This window comes from Anabrus simplex, chromosome 3 (assembly GCF_040414725.1).
Source record: "Anabrus simplex isolate iqAnaSimp1 chromosome 3, ASM4041472v1, whole genome shotgun sequence".
In the NCBI taxonomy this organism is placed as follows: Eukaryota; Metazoa; Arthropoda; class Insecta; order Orthoptera; family Tettigoniidae; genus Anabrus; species Anabrus simplex.
The window spans coordinates 382,049,601-382,070,204 of NC_090267.1; positions in this window are offsets into that span (position 1 = coordinate 382,049,601).

Below are 20,604 nucleotides of genomic sequence, written 5' to 3' on the forward strand. Positions count from 1 at the left end.
GTGTAAGATATTTTTGGTGTTGCCTTGAATAGGCTTGAAAACTGACAGCCTGCTAGCTCTTTTTCGATGTAAAGTTACTGAATGCCTTCTGAAGGCTTGATATTGTGAGTTGGGAGCCAGTGCTCCAGGTATTGAGGGATTTCTGGCCTGGTATAAATTTGTACTCTTTTGTCATTTTGAACTGGGTACTTAAAAATTGTAAAACTTGGGGCTTGTAGCCCAAGAGCGTGAAAATTCTGAAATCTTGGACCTTTCTAGTCTTGTTTTAAATTGCTATTGTCATTGTTATCTCACCTAGTGAGAATTTTGTTATAATTTTGTTGTTTCTTCTGAAAATATAACATTATTATTATTATTATTATTATTATTATTATTATTATTATTATTATTATTATTATTATTATTATTATTATTATTATTATTATTTAGCAAAGTTCAATTCACTTGAACATGATACTTATAATTACTGCATCCTCCACAATGTCTGAAGTTGAACTGCTAGAACACTTGTAATACGAAAAGTCCATTAGCCTGAATATTCTATCACTCAAGTCGTAATGTTAAATATTTCAGTTGAATTCACTTTAAAACTGTTCTGACATATGCGACACACGTAAGTATTGGTTATACTATGATTTACAAGTCCTGAAGTCGAACTCGAATATTTTCTAGTGCCTTAATAAAGTTCTACTCACTGCAAATGTATAAGTTCCGTAACACCGGAATTATTCTATGTCCAAAGTTCACACTTCACTAGGACAGAGTCCTGCCACTGTGGCTCTAGTAAGAAGAAGGTTCTTCCATTTGACAGCTGGAGCGACACTAGTACTTCTAGCGGCGAGGTAGAGGCACTTCCTAGCAGACGACAGGGAACGTATTACCACTACAGTCTAAAATGGTCGTAACTACTGAACCATTCATGCAAATAATATCCTGCCATGGTTACTGTAATCCTTATGAAATGGTGGAGGAGATCAAACAATTTATTTCGATGAGAAGTTTGAGGATAATATCGAAATATTTATTCATTTTTTCCTCGAACTTCTCGAAATATTTATTTTTAAAAAGAATATTTTTTTAAATAAATATTATTTAATTTTAAGGAGTTTTTTTTTTTTTTTTTTTTGCTATTTGCTTTACGTCGTACCGACACAGATATGTATAATGGCGACGATGGAATAGGAAATGCCTAGGAAGTGGAAGGAAGTGGCCATGGCCTTAATTAAGGTACAGCCCCAGCATTTGCCTGGTGTGAAAATGGGAAACCACGGAAAACCATCTTCAGGGCTGCCGACAGTGGGACTCGAACCCACTATCTCCCGATTACTGGATACTGGCCGCACTTAAGTGACTGCAGCTATCGAGCTCGATGTGTTTTTTTTTTTTTTTACCGCGGACTATAACATAATATCGCTTCTAGAGGGTAACCGGTTAGAAATAGGTATATACCATCGCGGACTTTTTTTGTAGGGTTTCTATGCTCTACAATTCGTACACTTACACTTGGGGTCTATCGTTGACGGTTCAGGCAGCATAAGCCAAGAAAGCAAGTGACCGACCGACCATTTTGTCTCTTTCTTCGTATTTAGCCTACTGTATGTCGGATCAGGGATACTGTATTTTCACGAGCTTCGAAATATATTCAGAAATATAAGTTATTAGCACATAACAATGTTAATGTTATTGGTTTTACGTCCCACTAACTACGTACAATGGCTCAAAAAAAAGTATTGGTCTGTCGAGATATGAAACATATGAGGACGAGGAATCTAAGGGTATGATGATAAAAAATGACATATATTAGAATCCCTGATTATTTATCATCTTGTGTAACAAGTACATTGTAAGAAAATTATAATTCTTCCATGTCCTTATAACTAAAAAGCCATAACTTAAAACGATCATTTTCACTTGCCACCAAAAAAGTATTGGTCTGAATTAACATAACGCAATTTCTTGATCCTTATTGAACGTTTCAATACTTGGTAAGTCCTCTTTCCTCTTTATAATCTCAGCTAACCAATTTGGGATCGATCGTACCAAGGTTTCCGTAGTTTTCGTTGGTACGTTATTCCATTCGGTGAGTATGGCTTCTTTCATGTCAGCTTTGTTTGATATTGCATGCTTTCTCAGGTTTTGCTTCAAATAGTGCCACAAATTCTCGATGGGGTTGATGTCGGGAGATTGTGGTGGAGTTTCCATCCAACGCGGTGTATTATACACTGACTGACAGAGCAAATGCAACACCAAGAAGGAGTGGTCAGAACTTTATGCCAATTGCAGGGTAGACTGACGTCACTGAGGTATGCTCATGATGTGAAATGCGCCGCTGTGCTGCGCACGTAGCGAATGATAGATGGGACACGGCGTTGGCGAATGGCCCACTTCGTACCGTGATTTCTCAGCCGACAGTCATTGGTTTTTTTTTCTTTTTTTTTTTTTTTGCTATGGGCTTTACGTCGCACCGACACAGATAGGTCTTATGGCGACGATGGGACAGGTAAGGCCTAGGAGTTGGAAGGAAGCGGCCGTGGCCTTAATTAAGGTACAGCCCCAGCATTTGCCTGGTGTGAAAATGGGAAACCACGGAAAACCATTTTCAGGGCTGCCGATAGTGGGATTCGAACCTACTATCTCCCGGATGCAAGCTCACAGCCGCGCGCCTCTACGCGCACGGCCAACTCGCCCGGTGACAGTCATTGTAGAACGTGTTGTCGTGTGCCATAGGACACGTGTATAGCTAAGAATGCCAGGCCGCCGTCAACGGAGGCATTTCCAGCAGATAGACGACTTTACGAGGGGTATGGTGATCGGGCTGAGAAGGGCAGGTTGGTCGCTTCGTCAAATCGCAGCCGATACCCATAGGGATGTGTCCACGGTGCAGCGCCTGTGGCGAAGATGGTTGGCGCAGGGACATGTGGCACGTGCGAGGGGTCCAGGCGCAGCCCGAGTGACGTCAGCACGCGAGGATCGGCGCATCCGCCGCCAAGCGGTGGCAGCCCCGCACGCCACGTCAACCGCCATTCTTCAGCATGTGCAAGACACCCTGGCTGTTCCAATATCGACCAGAACAATTTCCCGTCGATTGGTTGAAGGAGGCCTGCACTCCCGGCGTCCGCTCAGAAGACTACCATTCACTCCACAGCATAGACGTGCACGCCTGGCATGGTGCCGGGCTAGAGCGACTTGGATGAGGGAATGGCGGAACGTCGTGTTCTCCGATGAGTCACGCTTCTGTTCTGTCAGTGATAGTCACCGCAGACGAGTGTGGCGTCGGCGTGGAGAAAGGTCAAATCCGGCAGTAACTGTGGAGCGCCCTACCGCTAGACAACGCGGCATCATGGTTTGGGGCGCTATTGCGTATGATTCCACGTCACCTCTAGTGCGTATTCAAGGCACGTTAAATGCCCACCGCTACGTGCAGCATGTGTTGCGGCCGGTGGCACTCCCGTACCTTCAGGGGCTGCCCAATGCTCTGTTTCAGCAGGATAATGCCCGCCCACACACTGCTCGCATCTCCCAACAGGCTCTACGAGGTGTACAGATGCTTCCGTGGCCAGCGTACTCTCCGGATCTCTCACCAATCGAACACGTGTGGGATCTCATTGGACGCCGTTTGCAAACTCTGCCCCAGCCTCGTACGGATGACCAACTGTGGCAAATGGTTGACAGAGAATGGAGAACCATCCCTCAGGACACCATCCGCACTCTTATTGACTCTGTACCTCGACGTGTTTCTGCGTGCATCGCCGCTCGCGGTGGTCCTACATCCTACTGAGTCGATGCCGTGCGCATTGTGTGCCGTCTCTGTTTTTTCCCCAACTTTCATCCCTTTCGAACCACTCCTTCTTGGTGTTGCATTTGCTCTGTCAGTCAGTGTATAACAGCCATAGCTTCGTGTTCTGGGCTGTGTGTTTGGGGTCGTTATCTTGCGTAAACGTATACTTTGCTGAGGGTCCCATCTTTTGTACACTTGATGGAAGATGTGTCTTGAGGATGTTAATGTATGTTTTGTGATCCATAGTCCCTTCAATAAAGACAAATTTACCTACACCATTCGCACTCATGCAACCCCAAGCCATCAGGGAACCACCTCCATATTTCACAGTAGCTGTCAGGTTCTTCTCTTCAAGTTCAGCATTCGTCTTCCTCCACACATTCACTCGTCTGTCTGACCTGAAGAGGGTAAATTTACTCTCATCAGTAAAAACGACTGTCTTCCAATCCTCATAGCTGTCATTGCTGTGCTCTTTAGCGTACGCAAGTCTCTTATTTCTGTTAGACTTACTGATGTACGGCTTTCTACGGGCTGTTCTGCCCGCATATCCTCTTTCGCGTAGCACATTTCGGATGGTTTCAGATGACACTTGCACTCCTACATCTTGTTGTAACGCAGCTGCTATCTTCAGCGCACTTAGCTAAGGATTTTGGGCGAGTTGACGCACAATTTGCCGTTTGTCTTGTACTGATAACTTTGAGGGACGGCCAGGTCGTTGTCTATTTTCTATTGTCTTCGTTCGTTTGTACCTGTACACAATATTTTTAACAGTTGTAACAGCTCTTCTAATAATTTCACTTATGCCCTTGAAAGATTTACCTTCCTGAAATAGCCGCACTACAGTCCTCCTTTCTTCCACGGTTGTTTCTTTCATTTTCCTTCCCATTGCTAGATGAACACGGAAACTGTGCTGAATATTACCTTCCGACGTGTCAGCACAGAGACAATGAACCAGATGTGACAGACAGCACGAGGTTACGATGATATTGTGTACTAGACCAATAAGTTACTTGTTTGGCGTGTAATGACGCATGCTGTTGTATTACTGGTCCGTTTGCAAACAGCGTGAATCTTCTTGGCTCTATATTAAACCTATTGATGTTATTGATTGTTTTACATATCTGCATATGTATAATTCCATTATATGCACCATTATTTGTACCATACAGTTCCGTTCATACCACGGCTATGGGCAGACCAATAATTTTTTGAGCCACTGTATTTGGAGCACCTTCACCACCGGACTGAGACAGGATCGAACCTGCCAAGTTGCGCTAAGAAGGCCAGGCTCTACCATCTGAGGTGCTACACAGCCCGGCTATTAGCACATAACAATAATTATAGTGGTTCACTACGTGAGCAGTGTTCGTGTTGTCAGTATCTAAAGTAGAACCACTTTACTGATCAAACTGCAGTCAACATATGGAAATGCGCGTGGTGCTATAAATTGTCGGCACGTAAAAGAACTCCCGTGGGACAAAATGACGGCACCTCGAGTCCCAGAAAACCGTAAATCTTTTAGTGAGACGTAACACAAATAACATTATTATTATTATTATTATTATTATTATTATTATTATTATTATTATTATTATTATTATTATTATTATTATTATTATTATTTTGCGTATTGTAAAGACAATCACGACAACAACCATCATAGTCAGTTAGTTTGCTACTGACCGGGCGAGTTGGCCGTGCGGTTAGAGGCGCGCGGCTGTGAGCTTGCATCCGGGAGATAGTGGGTTCGAATCCCACTGTCGGCCGCCCTGAAGATGGTTTTCCGTGGTTTCCCATTTTCACACCAGGCAAATGCTAGGGCTGTACCTTAATTAAGGCCACGGCCGCTTCCCTCCCACTCCTAGTCCATTCCTATCCCATCGACGCCATAAGACCCTATCTATGTCGGTGCGACGTAAACCCAATAGCCAATGGCACAACAATGCGGTAAAAAGGTGTCAGATATAAATGACTGAATGAAAATTTTATTTTGTTTGGAACTTTTCACTAACAATATCCATGTATTTCTAATTCCTCGTCCTGGAGATTTTCTACCCTTATTCGTCTGTAGACAGATTCCACTTCTCTATATTAGGCCTAAAGATGCTTCGTTCACTACAGATCAGATAATGGTCTGTATCAACAAATAATCCCCGGAATAATACCCGCACATTACTAACAGATTTCCGAATGTTAAAGCCAGTTATGATATAGTCTATCGGTGCGACGTAAAGCCCCTAGCAAAAAAAAAAAAAAAAAAAAAAAGATATAGTCTATAATGGATCTGACGTCTTTATTCTCCCAAGTGTAGCGGTGAACAGCTTTGTGCTTGAAGAATGCATTCGTAACTGTTAATCCCATACTAGACCGAGCTCGATAGCTGCAGTCGCTTAAGTGCGGCCAGTATCCAGTATTCGGGAGATAGTGGGTTCGAACCCCACTGTCGGCAGCCCTGAAGATGGTTTTCCGTGGTTTCCCATTTTCACACCAGGCAAATGCTGGGGATGTACCTTAATTAAGGCGACGGCCGCTTCCTTCCCAGTCCTAGCCCTTTCCTGTCCCATCGTCGCCATAAGACCTATCTGAGTCGTTGTGACGTAAAGCCAATAGAAAAATCCCATACTAGCACAGAAGTCCAGTAAACGCTTCCATATCTTCCTCACATTTGTATTGTTTAGTCCTCAGCCCGAAGGCTGGTTTGATCCTCAACAGCTCCGCCATCAGCTGTCATAGATGGCCTAGGCATCACTGTAGAGGCGTACTAGGGAAATGAGGAGTGAGGTAGTTTCCCGTTGCTTTCTTCACCGAGCCAGAAGTTGCTATTGCATATCAGTCTGTCAAGCCCACTGAAATGCATGCACCAACCGAGCCTATGAGCAATATTTTCACACCATCCATAGCAGGGACTGGCTGCAGAAGGAATGGCATTACTAGCATCACTCATACCTCAGTCACTTTCATTTTGTCAAAGCCAAGGATAAAGCTGAGACAGATCAATGAAAGTAACAAAATTGCTCTAGCCCATACCAGAAGACATAGTGCATTGTAAACACTAGGTCCCGCCAGCAAAGGCACTCCTCACATTTACCCATCACCTTTTCGTATCCTTCAGTTCCATTTCCAACTCTCGCTTTGAAATCACCGATTAACACTATTCTATCCTTGCTGTCGCCCTTGACTACGATGTCTCTCAGTGGTTCATAAACTTGTCACCTTCATCCTCATCTGCACCCTCACATGGTGAGCAGACTGAGACAGTTCTCCTCCTAATGACTCCAACAACTATATTTACCTATATCATTCGCTCATTTGCCTGACCCAACAGAAATCATGCTGCGTGCAAAAGTATTCGTCATAAACAGTCGTACCCCACACTCAGCCCTTCCCTTTTTTAACACCTGATAAGAAAATTTTACAATCTCCTATCTCTTCCTCGTATCTCCCCTTAACTTAATATTATTAATTCCTAACACATCTAGACGCATCCTCTTTGCTGATTCAGCCAGTCCTACTCCCTTTTTTCCACAAAGCTCGTTAATATTGATAGATCCCCATCGAATTCCATTTCGTTCGCCAAGTTGTTTCCAAGGAGTCTCTCGCCGGTCAAATGGAAGTGGGACTCCGTTACTCCCATGTGTCCGAGGCTTGCTTAAAATGTTCTGAGCTCGGTAAGTTCTGTGAAGCAGGATGCTACCCAACTTACACATACAGTCATAGGAAAAAGTATACGTACACCTTAAACGTTAAGCAATGTTGTCGTTTGTAGTTGACGCATTGCCCATAGGCTGCTAGAAATTTCACTAGTCTACTTTCCTATATTTCGGTATTTCGCGAAACATGAATATGACTACGTACCGGAAATAACAATAGTACTTTAGTAATGTTTGTTTTAACAAACGTGTCATCCAATAAGTTCGAAATATAGATGCATAAAAAGTATTCGTACAGATGGTTTATTTCACATTAAAGTCCTTAATAACATCCCTTGCAACGCAGGTAAGCAGGAAAGGTCACGTCTTGTACCAAGTCAGTTGTGCTTCTGTCGTTTTAAACAACAAATGATACAGTCAATCAGTAAGATGGGCCGCAAAATGAAAGAAACAACAGAATAAGAGATAATAATTGTAATCCGGGCTCATAATTCCTGTAAATCGCTCTCGGAAATATCGAAACTTGTGAAGAGACCAAGATCTACAATTCAGGAAGTTATTGACAGGTATGGTGAGAGAAAATCTATCAAAAATGCACGTAAATGTGGACGTCCATGAAATCTAGACGATCGAACTGAAAGACTAATCCTCAGGAAAGTAAAGAAAAATCCTAGAATCAGTGCTGAAAAACTGAGGTCGGAAGTAGGAAGTGATTTAAAACTTAATGTCTGTGCTTCCACAATTCAAAAATTTTTATATACGAATGGGTATCATTGTAGAAATGTCAGACGAAAACCTTGAATTATCCCAGCAAATAGGAAGAAAAGACTACAATATGCTACAGACGATAAACATACTTCTCTAGAATTCTGGGATCGAGTTATATTTATGGATGAAAGTAAATTGACTGTTTTTCAAGAATATGGCAAAAAGGTGTGGAGGGAAACGAGCACAGAACTCGAAGAAAAAAATCTGCTCCCTTCAGTGAAGCATGGTGGAGGTTGTTTAATGGTTTCGGGGTGCATGAGCTCAGCTGAAGTAGGTTCCTTAGAATTCATAGATGGAAAAATGGACCGTAAATACTATATTGATGTTTTGAAGAAACATCTGGCATCTAGTGCCGAAAAAATGGGACTTCTGGGTAGTTATGTATTCATGCAGGATAATGATTCAAAGCATACGGCCCTTGATACGCAATTGTGGATTTTATACAACACACCCAAATACATGGTAACACCCCCCAATCCCCGCATCTGAATCCGACTGAACATGTGTGGGCTTATCTTGAAAAGGGACTGAGTACAAGAAATATTTCATCAAAGCCAGTTTTGAAAATGGCTCTTTTAGAAGAATATGATAAGATTGAGCCCACTTTCACCTCCAAGCTAGTTCATTCAATGCCTAGGCGGCTTGAGGCCATTGTAAAATCAAAAGGATTGCCAACAAAATACTAAATTTGTACTAAAATCAGTGGGGAATGAAAGTAAAACGGGACTGTACGAATACTTTTTATGAGTATGAAATCATGATATTTTCATTTATTTATGTATTAATGACAGAAACGTCTATCAATTGTGTGTTTTATAATGTATATATCTTTACATAGTGTACAGAAAGCTAACCTTTTGGTGTTATTCAACGTACATGACAATAAGTGTACTAAGTAAAGTATTTTTGTTTCACTATTAAGTGTACGAATATTTTTTACTATGACTGTAGTCCCATTGAGGATCTCTCCCTTAACGGGTTAGGGACCACAGATGGAGTATGTAGTCCTAACCACCTGAGCACAAGGTGGGACATGACTCAGAATATGTCCGAGATGCCTACTCCTATTCCATTGCAACTGGTGTCCCGACTCCCAGGACCACTTACTAGGCCACTCGGCCGTTACCGTTTCACGAACTAGGACGTGACTGCATTAACCCACACCACGAACCATTCTTTTTAGAAATGTAGTTTAAATATTATCTGTGCTATTTCTTTAGTAGGGCCTACAATCTATTGCATTTATTCAGAGTTGCTTGTATCCATATTTATTTTTGACCTGACATTTCAATCCGCTGCATGTATGGGAAGTTAGCGTTATGAAAATTATCTAATTTATCACAGACGAATTATAAGTGATACATTCGATATTCCTATATCACTAGGTAATTCACAATCTAAATATCGTAATAGTTGATATAGCGTGATGATGCAACCTCTCCCTGGGGGGCCTAGCTGCGTTTTCACTAGCGAAACTCCCTCGTGAAAGTCGCTCGGGCGAAACTTACTCGCTTCGAGTGAAATTTCGCACTACGCAAAACAGAGCGCAATTCAGAGCGAAAAATAGCGCGAGTGGGGCGAGCCGCCTTCGACAAGCTCTGAAAGCTTCAGTTCTGGTTTTGCAGCCAACAAGAAACTTGTTTTGTCCCTCTAGCCGCTGCAGCTGTGCGTTACCTTTTTGAGTGAATTTGTTTATAATCGTATTTTTTCATTGTTAGACACCTACATGGGACCGTACTACAATATTTCATCATCATATAATAGATTAGTATCATAAAAGTGTCATAAAGTTAAAATAAATTTCAGTGTGTTGCGTTTTTCGTGCCGGTCAGTGTAAGTTCTTCACAATGACCCAAGAATGCTTCAAAATAGGTACTGGTAGGTTCAAAAAGTAATAAAATGACACAATTTTGCATTATAAACCAATAGTAATTGATTATCTGATCCAGTGACTCTGCTCTTATTTTCTTTCGATCTTTCGCTTCGATATGATCCCAGTAGCGCTTTCATCTTCCCTTTCACTGTAGAAATAGGAAAGTTTAGTTGAGAACTAATTTCCTTCGACGCATCTTCTCTTTTATTGCGACTGAAATGGTTTTTGTTTTTCGGATTCCACATGATATCTCGATTTTTGTATAGCTCGATGAACTGCAAGCACTGTGCTTGATTCATCCCTCGCGCAACTATGGGGACCACGTTTACACTGAGAGAAATTCGATGAGCGAAACCGTTTGATGCGCGGACAAAAACCGACTGAGCTCCGGCTCGCAGCGAGGGCCCTCACTCCGCAATTACTCAGGGGTGGAGGAGCGTATACACTTTGAGCGCTTGATACACGCACCTTGTACTCTTCGGTGTTTCGTAACAAGTGAACACGATGACCGATTTAAATTGTTCTGGTGGTGGTAATTATGCAAACCTAATACGCTCAGGATTGGAAAAGAACCACAATTGACCAAGGGAGGTCGTATAGGAAAGATGGAGGAGAGGAGCCTCACTCAAGTAAGTGGAAGCATGTCAGTCAGCTAGCGGACCTGTGATGGCCAACCCACGCTCCCAATATGAAAGCTCCTGGGTCCCCTCTTACGACAGGCAGGTGCAGCTCCGACCCACAGGAAGTTAAATTATTCTTGTCTTATTTTGTTCGCATATAGACGGTGACGACCCCATCGTACTAACAGCCTATATCTGCTTCATTCATTACATCCCTGACCCGGTCAATGACTGGAAAACAGGTCGTAGGTTTTCATTTTCATAGACGGTGACATGATAGCGATTTTTTTTACAATTGGCTTTACGTCGCACCGACACAGATAGGTCTTATGGCGACGATGGAATTGGAAAGGGCTAGGAGTGGGAAGGAAGCGGCCGTGGCCTTAATTGAGGTACAGTCCCAGCATTTTCCTGGTGTGAAAATGGGAAATCACGGAAAACCATCTTCAGGACTGCCGACGGTGGGGCTCGAACCCACTATCTCCCGAATAATGGATACTGATGCCTTTGCTGACGAGATGTAGTGTTTACAGTGCACTATGTCTTCTGGTATGGGCTATATCAAATTTGTTACTTTCATTGACATGTCTCAGTCTCATCCTTGGCTTTGACAATATGAAAGTGACTGAGGTATGAGTGATGCTAGTAATACCATTCCTTATGCAGCCAGTCCCTGTTATGAATGGTGTGAAAATATCGCTCATAGGGTCAGTTGGTGCATACATTTCAGTGGGCTTGGCAGACTGATATGTAATAGCAACGGCTGGCTCGGTGAGGAAAGCAACGGGAAACTACCTCACTCCTCATTTCCCTAGTACGCCTCTTCAGTGACACCTAGGCTATTTATGACAGCTGTTGATAGAACTGCAGAGGATCAAACCAGCCTTCGGGCTGACTACCCAACATACATACAATGGATACTGGCCGCACTTAAGCGACGGCAGCTATCGAGCTCGGTAGTATAGTTTGTGAGTCAGTGACTGTAATTAATTGAAAAATTTGCAATTTTGTAAAATTGGCTGTTTGACAGTCTAAATATCAATTCCCATCCTCGCATTAGAAAGCTCTCTCTGAGCCAGAGATGATGATATCATGATGATTGCCCTATGACTCGCAGACGCGAAGTTATGGAGGGACAAAGATGTGCAAATATCTTAATATTGCTTCCCCTTGTACCCTTTGTATAGGTCCACTTCCTCAGCAATCCAGTTGGCAAACTGGATACTTTATGACTCTTGCAAATCTCAGGTGTTTTACGGCTTCATATAGCATATCCTCGGATAGGGAATAATTACTGTTTAATCGAAATAAAAGAAGTTTACGTTTGAACTAAATTAACAATTTGTTAAATTAAAATAAGAACGGAAAAGTAGAAATTAACTAATATCCAGTAGTATGGATTAAATATATAACACAATCCCTTGTACAGTAGAATTAATATCACTGTATTATTGTTAGTCACAGATTATCAACCTTTCCTCCAGCTCCACTCCACCTGCTTACATACATGCGCAAGAGACAGAATTTCACCTCATTATTAAAAAAAAAAGATTTTTAACACAACCTTCCTAGTCAGTTCTAGAAAGCAATAATTTCCAAGGTGGAATATTTAAAAGGAAATTAGGCACTCCCTAGTTTACATTGCATTTGAAATATTTTCCAAGACATTTGCGTTGAGGTTCATTTGATGCCGAAACATCGATAAATAGGATACATGTAGTAGTGTAATTTTCCTCACCCTGGTGTAAAAATCAAATTAAGATTATTTACAACAGTGCTTGAAAATTAACACATCACATCTTGTTGCAATGGATACTTTTAATAATACGCGATATCGTACTAATAAATGGTCAGGTAGAGGTTCCAGTTGCTTGTGACCATCACGTTCAGGCTTCACAAGAGAACTCCCGACTGTAGAATCCTAGCTAATTCTGCAAAGAACAACATCATCCTTCCATCCTAGTGGTAGAATACACCGCTGTCCCGGCACTAAAAAAAGAAGCCATACGCCATTTCATTTCAGTCAGGGTGCGAAATCGGAAAAATATGGTGGGGGGAGAAGGGTCATAGGGCTTAACTACTAGTGTTTATTTCAAGCAGTACCCAGCTGGGGAGGGGGTATATAATTCCCTTGTAATTAAATTACCCCTCCGCCTGAAAAATATACATTTAAAATGTTTTTGTTTGAATTCTGTTGTTATAATAAGAAAAATATTCGATGGGAAATATTCCCGGGTTTCAGATGGACTTGCCAGAGAGAAGCATGAACAATAGGCTGCATGAGCGGAATTGCCACCGCTGCGTTGTTTTATTGCTCAAGGTCTGGCAGTCATCCTATTATTTCTATCTTATGTGTATTATTGTTGTTGTTTTTGTGAAAACAAGCACAGTAAAAGACACTGATTTCAGTAATATAGGCTATGTGTTACATTTTCCTTATTTTATAATGAAAGAATCCCCCCTGGGCAATTTTGGTGGGGGAGAGAACCTTTGAGATAAAATCATCGGTGGGGGGATAACCTACCCCCCCCCCCCCCCGTTATTTCACACCCTGATTTTAATACAACGCTGTTTAAATTGAGACGGCCAACCTTATCACAGTCAACCTTATCCAAATGGAGTTTCATTAACCCCAGAAATTTTCAAATAACTCTTAACCTGCTAATGTACAACACCTTACTTCCGTTATGCATGAGAAGTGGTTTAACTAGACTTCCATCGTTACACATGAACATGAAATAAACCCTGCATAGTTATTACCGTAATTTCACAAGAACAACCAACCATATGACGATTAGTGGCGTCAGAATAATGACCTAGCATTTGACAAAATGGATTGTCAATAAGTGGATCATCAGGACAATTCGAAATAAAGCTCTGATTACAGTTTGACGTTCACAAATAAACCTATTAAGTAATATGAGAAAATGATCACACTTGATTTGCCTTGACAATAAAAACCGGTGAAGATAAAACACGCTTTTCGCAACGAGAAACTTAAAATATCAGTTGAGTTCCATTTTAAATATCTTAGATAACTCCTGGTAATTCGTTGACAGCCTTTACGTTGAAATATGATATTCCTTCTACTATAAACATTCCGAATTGGTTCCATATAATGATCATTGGGCCTCATCCATAGTGGGAATACAACATAATCAGTACTAATCCACTTGATAATCTGACAAGATAAGGCGGCTCACAACAACACCATTCATAAAAATCCACTAGACTGGGACACAAAACTTTACCAGAAACGCAAATCACAAAACCCAGACATAAAGAACCTACACAACTCTATGCGGTTAGATATAACATACTTTCATTTAGCATAGACGACTTCCCGTCTTATACAAACATTCATCCCATCCTCAAATTGGAAGTGGAACACGCGTAGCTTACATTAGGAGTTTACATTTAAAAGACCACATTACTCATAATGACATACAGAAATGTGGACCTTATCTAGTGGAAATTTTCCAAAACTTGCGAGAATAAATCTAGACGAAACAATGGGAAATTTATTACTATCAATTTCAACATAAGATGATAAATAACTCAACTCTGTCACCGTTTGACTCAAACGCACAAGAATAACACCACACTCGGTCGTCTTTTACGTAACCATACTGAGAACAATCTTGTGGTATCTTAACTTTACCACCTATCGCTAACTACTAGGACAGCTACCCTTTATATTAATAAATATTTCGACTTCCGACGCTTTGGCTGAACGGTCAGCGTTGAAGCTTTCGGTTCATAGGGTCCCGGGTTCGATTCCCGGCCGGGACGGGGTTTTTAATCGCGTCTGATTAATTCTTCTGACTCGGGGACTGGGTGGTTTGTGTTTGTCCCAACACTCTCCTCTTCACATTCAGACAACACTCCATGCTACCAACCATCACAGAAACACGCCATAGTGATTAGTCTCTGATTACATCCCTCTATATAGGGTTGAAGTCGAGAAGGGCACCCGGTCGTAAAACATGAGAAAATCCACAGTTCGGACCCGCGACCTCGCAGGTGCGGGAAAAGCTGTAGAAGAAGAATGTTTTTTTCGACAAACCTTACTACAGGCAAACACAGCTTTCCTCTCAGCCCACCAGTAGCTGAGATCACGCTGAGATAATTATTACCGATTGTTCCATTCTTCTTTTAAATGTTGACAATACTTTTAGCACTTTGAAATACGCTTAACCGCACATGTACAAATAAGTAGCAACTTCATACACAAATAAGGTGATTGGATTGATGGTAGGTGCTCGTAGAACGATACCGAGCCTTTTTTTAAAGAGCTGCAAAATGTTAGGCATCCCTAATAATACCAGGTAATACATTGCAATATCGGCAGTTAAGGAATCTGTCGCGATTTTAAGAAATCATTTGTATGCAACATAATAATGTGTTATTGTCCTTAATCTCTTTTACTGTTTTCCAATCTTTTATTAGCAATTATTGTATAACCATATTTTATGTCTTTGTTATGCTTTGTCCCGGGGATATCCTTGAATATTTTCAGGAAGCTGATACAATAAAAATGTACTCTTTTTAACATTATTTGGTTCAGCCAGCACGTTCGTTTCCCTCCCTTTATAGGCAAAGAAATCCAATCACCCACTCACTGCAGATACAAAATATACACACAGCTGCTCCCACCTGATCTAACTGTTCCCACGCCAGATTAATGCAGACATTTGTTTTTACCCGCTCCTCAGCTGCTATCTTTATAAAAATAACCTTCCCAAGAGAAATACGGTTATACACAGTGTATACACGACTGAACTCAGTCAAATCAAATGCACGATATTGTTATCTAGAACAATGTCGAAATGTTAGTGAAGAAACACTTGATATACAAGTACTGAAAACTATGAATATTCTCTAAATTCGCTTTCTTCTTCCGTAAGGATAGACTTAAGTTCCGTCTCATTTATAGACCAAAAATGTAAAAGGCCCGATTTCCACTTTGTTGAACGTCGACAAAATATTTAGAGTCCCGATTGGGACTTGGCGAAACGCTACACTGTTCAACTTGCAAGAAGAATCTGGGCTTCGTTGAACAGAGTGCGGACCGGTCTTGGAAGATGCAACTTCTAGCTCCAAAAGTGGGGGAAAATTTCCAACCCTCATTGCGCACAGCCAATCAACCATGTTGTGATGATGTGTCCACTTCGGAGCTTCCAGGGAGAATACCACGAACTTCATGCAGCAAGTGAAGAGGCAGTGTACTGCCTAAATTCTCTGGACATTAAACTATAAGTTATATTTCCGTCCATTGATCCTTTGTCCGATTGTTGTTCTATCCTGTTTTAATTGTATACAGTATATAGTTTATCTGTACCCTCTATATGCCATAGAAATAAATAAACTGGGAAATTCCTCCTTTCCCGACAATTGCAACTCCGCATAATTCCAAACTCGTGAACCACAGGTTTTCACATCTTGCTTTCTAATCTAAAATGTGGATAAAAAAATATACCCATTGCATGGTACTGAAATTTATGACCGAAACAATAGTTTTAATTTACCATAAGCGTTACTAGGACTAATTTTTCTTCCCCTTCATTGGTTTCTACCAGGTTTTTGGCACACGGGGTCTGAGTTGCCCCACACCCGCTCTATGATGTCACCTTTTTTGTACAGTCTGTGAAAGTTTTAACTTTTATGCTCACAATTTATTATTAGACCTCGGATTTTTAGATGCTAAAAATGTTCGCAGAAATCCTGCTTGCTCTGTTATGAGTGGTGGATCAATTACAGGCATTATAATATTCAGAATCATACACTCAAACAGTTCATAGAGGTGGCTAAGAAGACTAATGGGCCTGTAGTTCTTGGGACAGTTGCTTCCTTGCCACGATTCAGAAGAGCAATCATTCTGCTCTTTCGCCAAATCTTGGATATTTGGCACTTTCTCTTGCAGGAATTGAAAAGCTGCAAGATCCGTTCTCTTCTTGACGGACCAAAATTCTTGATTTGCTCCATTCGGATGTCGTCTAAATCAGCTGCTTTTCCAGTTTTTCTCTCCTTGATACCCTTGTTTAGTTCTGTTGACTTGAATGGGATAGTAAGTTCACTCCTCTCGTCCTGGAACTCATGATGAATTTTAGGTGTTTTGACTTTGGACATAATAACATATATATTATATTTTCATTATAGACTCTTATAACTTTCAGCGTTCAGTCTGCAAGCCTCTGTGATTTTACAGAACTCCGCCACAATTCTCTATTTGTAACTAGGTCTGTGGCCTCGTTTAATTCTATACACCTTATCTTTAAAACATTAGAAACTGAGTCTAACCATCGATGTCTTGGTCTCCCTCTACTTCTCTTACCCACCAGAGTCAAGGCCACTATTCTCCTACTAGAGGACCCGTGCTAGAAATCTCGCATGTTCATAAAGCACACTTTCCCGAATGCATTAACACTCACCGGTTTTACGATTTGAGTACTCAAACCATTGATTTACATGTCTCAAATCCATGCGAAATGAGAGAGGCAAAACCTGTAAAAGAATTAACGTTTAATAGCTTAAAGGAATAGACGACAACTGATAATTACAGCATGTATAAAACAGGCCTCCCAGGAGCCAAAATGGAAAGTGGGCAGCAATGATGGCGCGTAGTTTCCTAGAGCAGCAGTATTTGCAAATCGCACACTTCGTTTTGCTCTTCACAGATGAATACCGCTTCAGTTTGTAGAACGATTCCCGTCGTACATTAATCTGGAGAGAACCGGGTAGCCGATACAACCACAGGAACATCGTGCAACGGGACCAGTATGATGGTGGTGGCGTCATGCTGTGGAGCGGCATCATGTTGAATGGCCGTACGGACCTGCACATCTTCATGGGTGGTCCGAGGAACACTGTTAACACTCGGAGATACAGGGATGAGGTACTGAGACCACATGTTCGATTCTTCAGAGGTGCGGTTGGTCCAGACTTCCTCTTAATGGACGATAATGCCCGACCGCACCGCGCTGCTCTGGTAGATGCATATTTCTGGCTGGGGAAGAGATTCATCGCATGGACTGGCCAGCGAGGTCTGCGGATCTAAATCCCACAGAACATGCCAGGGATGCATTGGGGAGGCGAATTGCATCCCTTCAGCCTCCACCAAGGACCCTCCAGGACCTTCGCATTACCCTTGCGGTTGACTACCACAAGAGCTCTTGGACCATCTGATAGAGAGTTGCCACGTCGCTGCGAAGCATGTGTGGCCGTTAGGGGTAACCATACACCGTATTAACAGCATATTTTGTTGTGGAAGACATTGCCAAGTTTGTAGTAACTCTTACTTGCTTCTGGTCTGGAAAGTTCTTTAAAAGTAAATTGAAAACCTCTGTATTTACACCCGTCAAGTCTCTGCGTTGAGAATCTTCTTTAATAGACGAGTAAGCTGCATCTGGCGAGCCGAACTTATCCTCGGACATTCCCAGCGCTAAAAGCCTGACGCCATTTCATTTCATTTCTTTTTTTTTCTTTTCTTTTTTTTCAGTAGCAATAGCATTACCATCAGTCGTGCAGGTAAGAACAAACTCTTGTGTCGCATTGTTATGTCAGGTTCCGTAAATGCATCCACGAATTTACTCCTGTTACCATCTACTTCTAGGATCTCATTCTCTTCTCTTATTTTTCTTTCTGTTCTATTTAACGCCCTTTTGCAACGCTCAGCAGCCAAATCATTTGAAATATTCCTTTTGGAAAGATCGTTCGGACATATGCAGAATTTTTCAGGATAATAATTGTTACCGTGATTTGGAGGATCAGCAGAGGTGAAAGAAGGTGCCGGGATGAATGGGTCTAACTACAGAGTCAAAGTTAATTTAAAATTTTAACAAAGGTTATTTTTCTTTTCTTTGTAAAAATTTCAACAAGTAACAAAATCACAGGTACTAGTAGCAAAAGTCAAATCTAGTTAAGACAAGATAGTTGGTATAAACAGAACTTGTGCTTTAAGTCCTCACTTAACAATTCCTGAGCTTCGACCTTATTTCTACAAAGATCACCATATTATGCAAGGGCAGAATACCCCTCAATATATGAAGCACTAGCTCCGTGAATAACAAAGTCAAGCCTCCTAGAGGCACTTTTACAATACTAGAAAAGAGCAGACTCTCTCTCAGTTTTCCAAGCCTAGTCAAGGCAACATGTCTTAGGCCGCGTGCACACCGAGCGCGCTTCGCATAGTGTGTCGCGTGTAGCGTGATATGCTATGCATAGCGCAAGGCGTGCTTGCTGTTCACACCGAAAACTCTACGCCGTGTTCTCAGCTTAGTTTAGCGCAAGGCGTTTTAGGGTGCTCATAAACTAATGCCGTTGTCCAAGTACACTAGAAACAGTTGAAAATTAGAAAGAAGAATCGAAAGTGGGTTCATGAAATTAATGAAGAATGAATTACTTTCGGAGAATTCCATCGTTTGTACGGAGATGCAAAATTTTATCGCGATAAATTTTATGATTACTTAAGAGTGACAAAAAATACTTTTGACCTTCTAAACCCTGCAACTGAAATGTGGCGACAAGTAGCAGAGAAGTATTGAGAAAAATTCAATTTTCCAAATTGTCTAGGAGCACCGGGCAGCAAACACGTGGAAATTAAATTTCCGGCTAAATTACGCTCTTTATATAATAATTATAAATAGTATTTTGCAATATTGTTCCAATTAGCATACATAATTTTTCATCGTAACAAAGGTGGAGTAAATGTGTGACAAATATAATTCATAAACAGAAATATTTACTTCCAAGCCCACTACTAGCCTGCAGAGTGATATTCTTCACGTTACCACCCTCCATTGGCAAAATTATAAGCCGATATGACAGAGTTTGAGAGATTCTATGCACTTTGTCACAAAGTGTCCGGCTACATGGCTAAATGGTTACCGTACTGGCATTTGGTCACAGGAGTCCCGGGTTCGATTCCCGGCAGAGTCGGGAATTGTATCATAATTAGTAAATTCCATTGGCACGGGGGCTGGGTTGTATTTGTGTATTCATAATCATTTCATCCTCATCACGACGCAGGTCACCTACTGGCATCAATTCAAAAGACCTCCACCTGGCAAGCCGAACTTCTCCTCGGACACTTCCGACACTAAAATCCATAGGCTACGCAATTTCATCCTGTCACAATGTTAAGCCCAGTGAAGTTTGACGGTAGAAGTAATATTACTGTATGTGTTTACTGTAGGAATGCGATAAAACTGTTGTAGATACTTAAGTCCACTTATTTTGCAAAACAGTTACATTTTTATAGTTTTTGTGTGTTGGGTTCCATATTTCTTCTCTTTGAAACACTGCATGAATAATTTCTTTTTCCATAGCTTCAGAACCAGCTAGGTAACGCTAAGCAATTAACCAACACTGCCCGTTGTCTGGCGCTTCGCTTAGCTGTAAGGTAGGCGTTCAGCGCAGCAGAGCGCGGACGGTGTGAACACCTAGCTTAGGAACAAAGCACTGGTTATGCTTAGCGTGACGCTTAGCGTTGAGCAACACGCGACACACTATGCGAAGCGCGCTCGGTGTGCACGCGGCCTTACACTTTCTGGCCTTCCATGGTCCAGCTTACAAATTGAAACAGGGGTGTCTCGTACCCAACCTACAGGGCCTTCGAGTAAAAGAAATAACCGTTAAATAAATGGTCCAAACAAAAGGAAGGAGGCGGATACTTGCACTCCTCTATGTAGCTTCTTAAAACCTAACAGGCAAAAGGCCGATGAAACAGGGGCTAATCCCAACCTATGGAGGTAACTCGTACAAGAATAATTTAAGACATAATGGAAAGGGAGAAAATCAGTTATCAAACCAATATAAAGGGGAGCTGGAGAGGGTAAATCACTCTCTATCCCCGAATTACAGTTACAGATTTTATGAAGTTTTTACATCAAACGGCAGAAAATTACATGTTGGAAA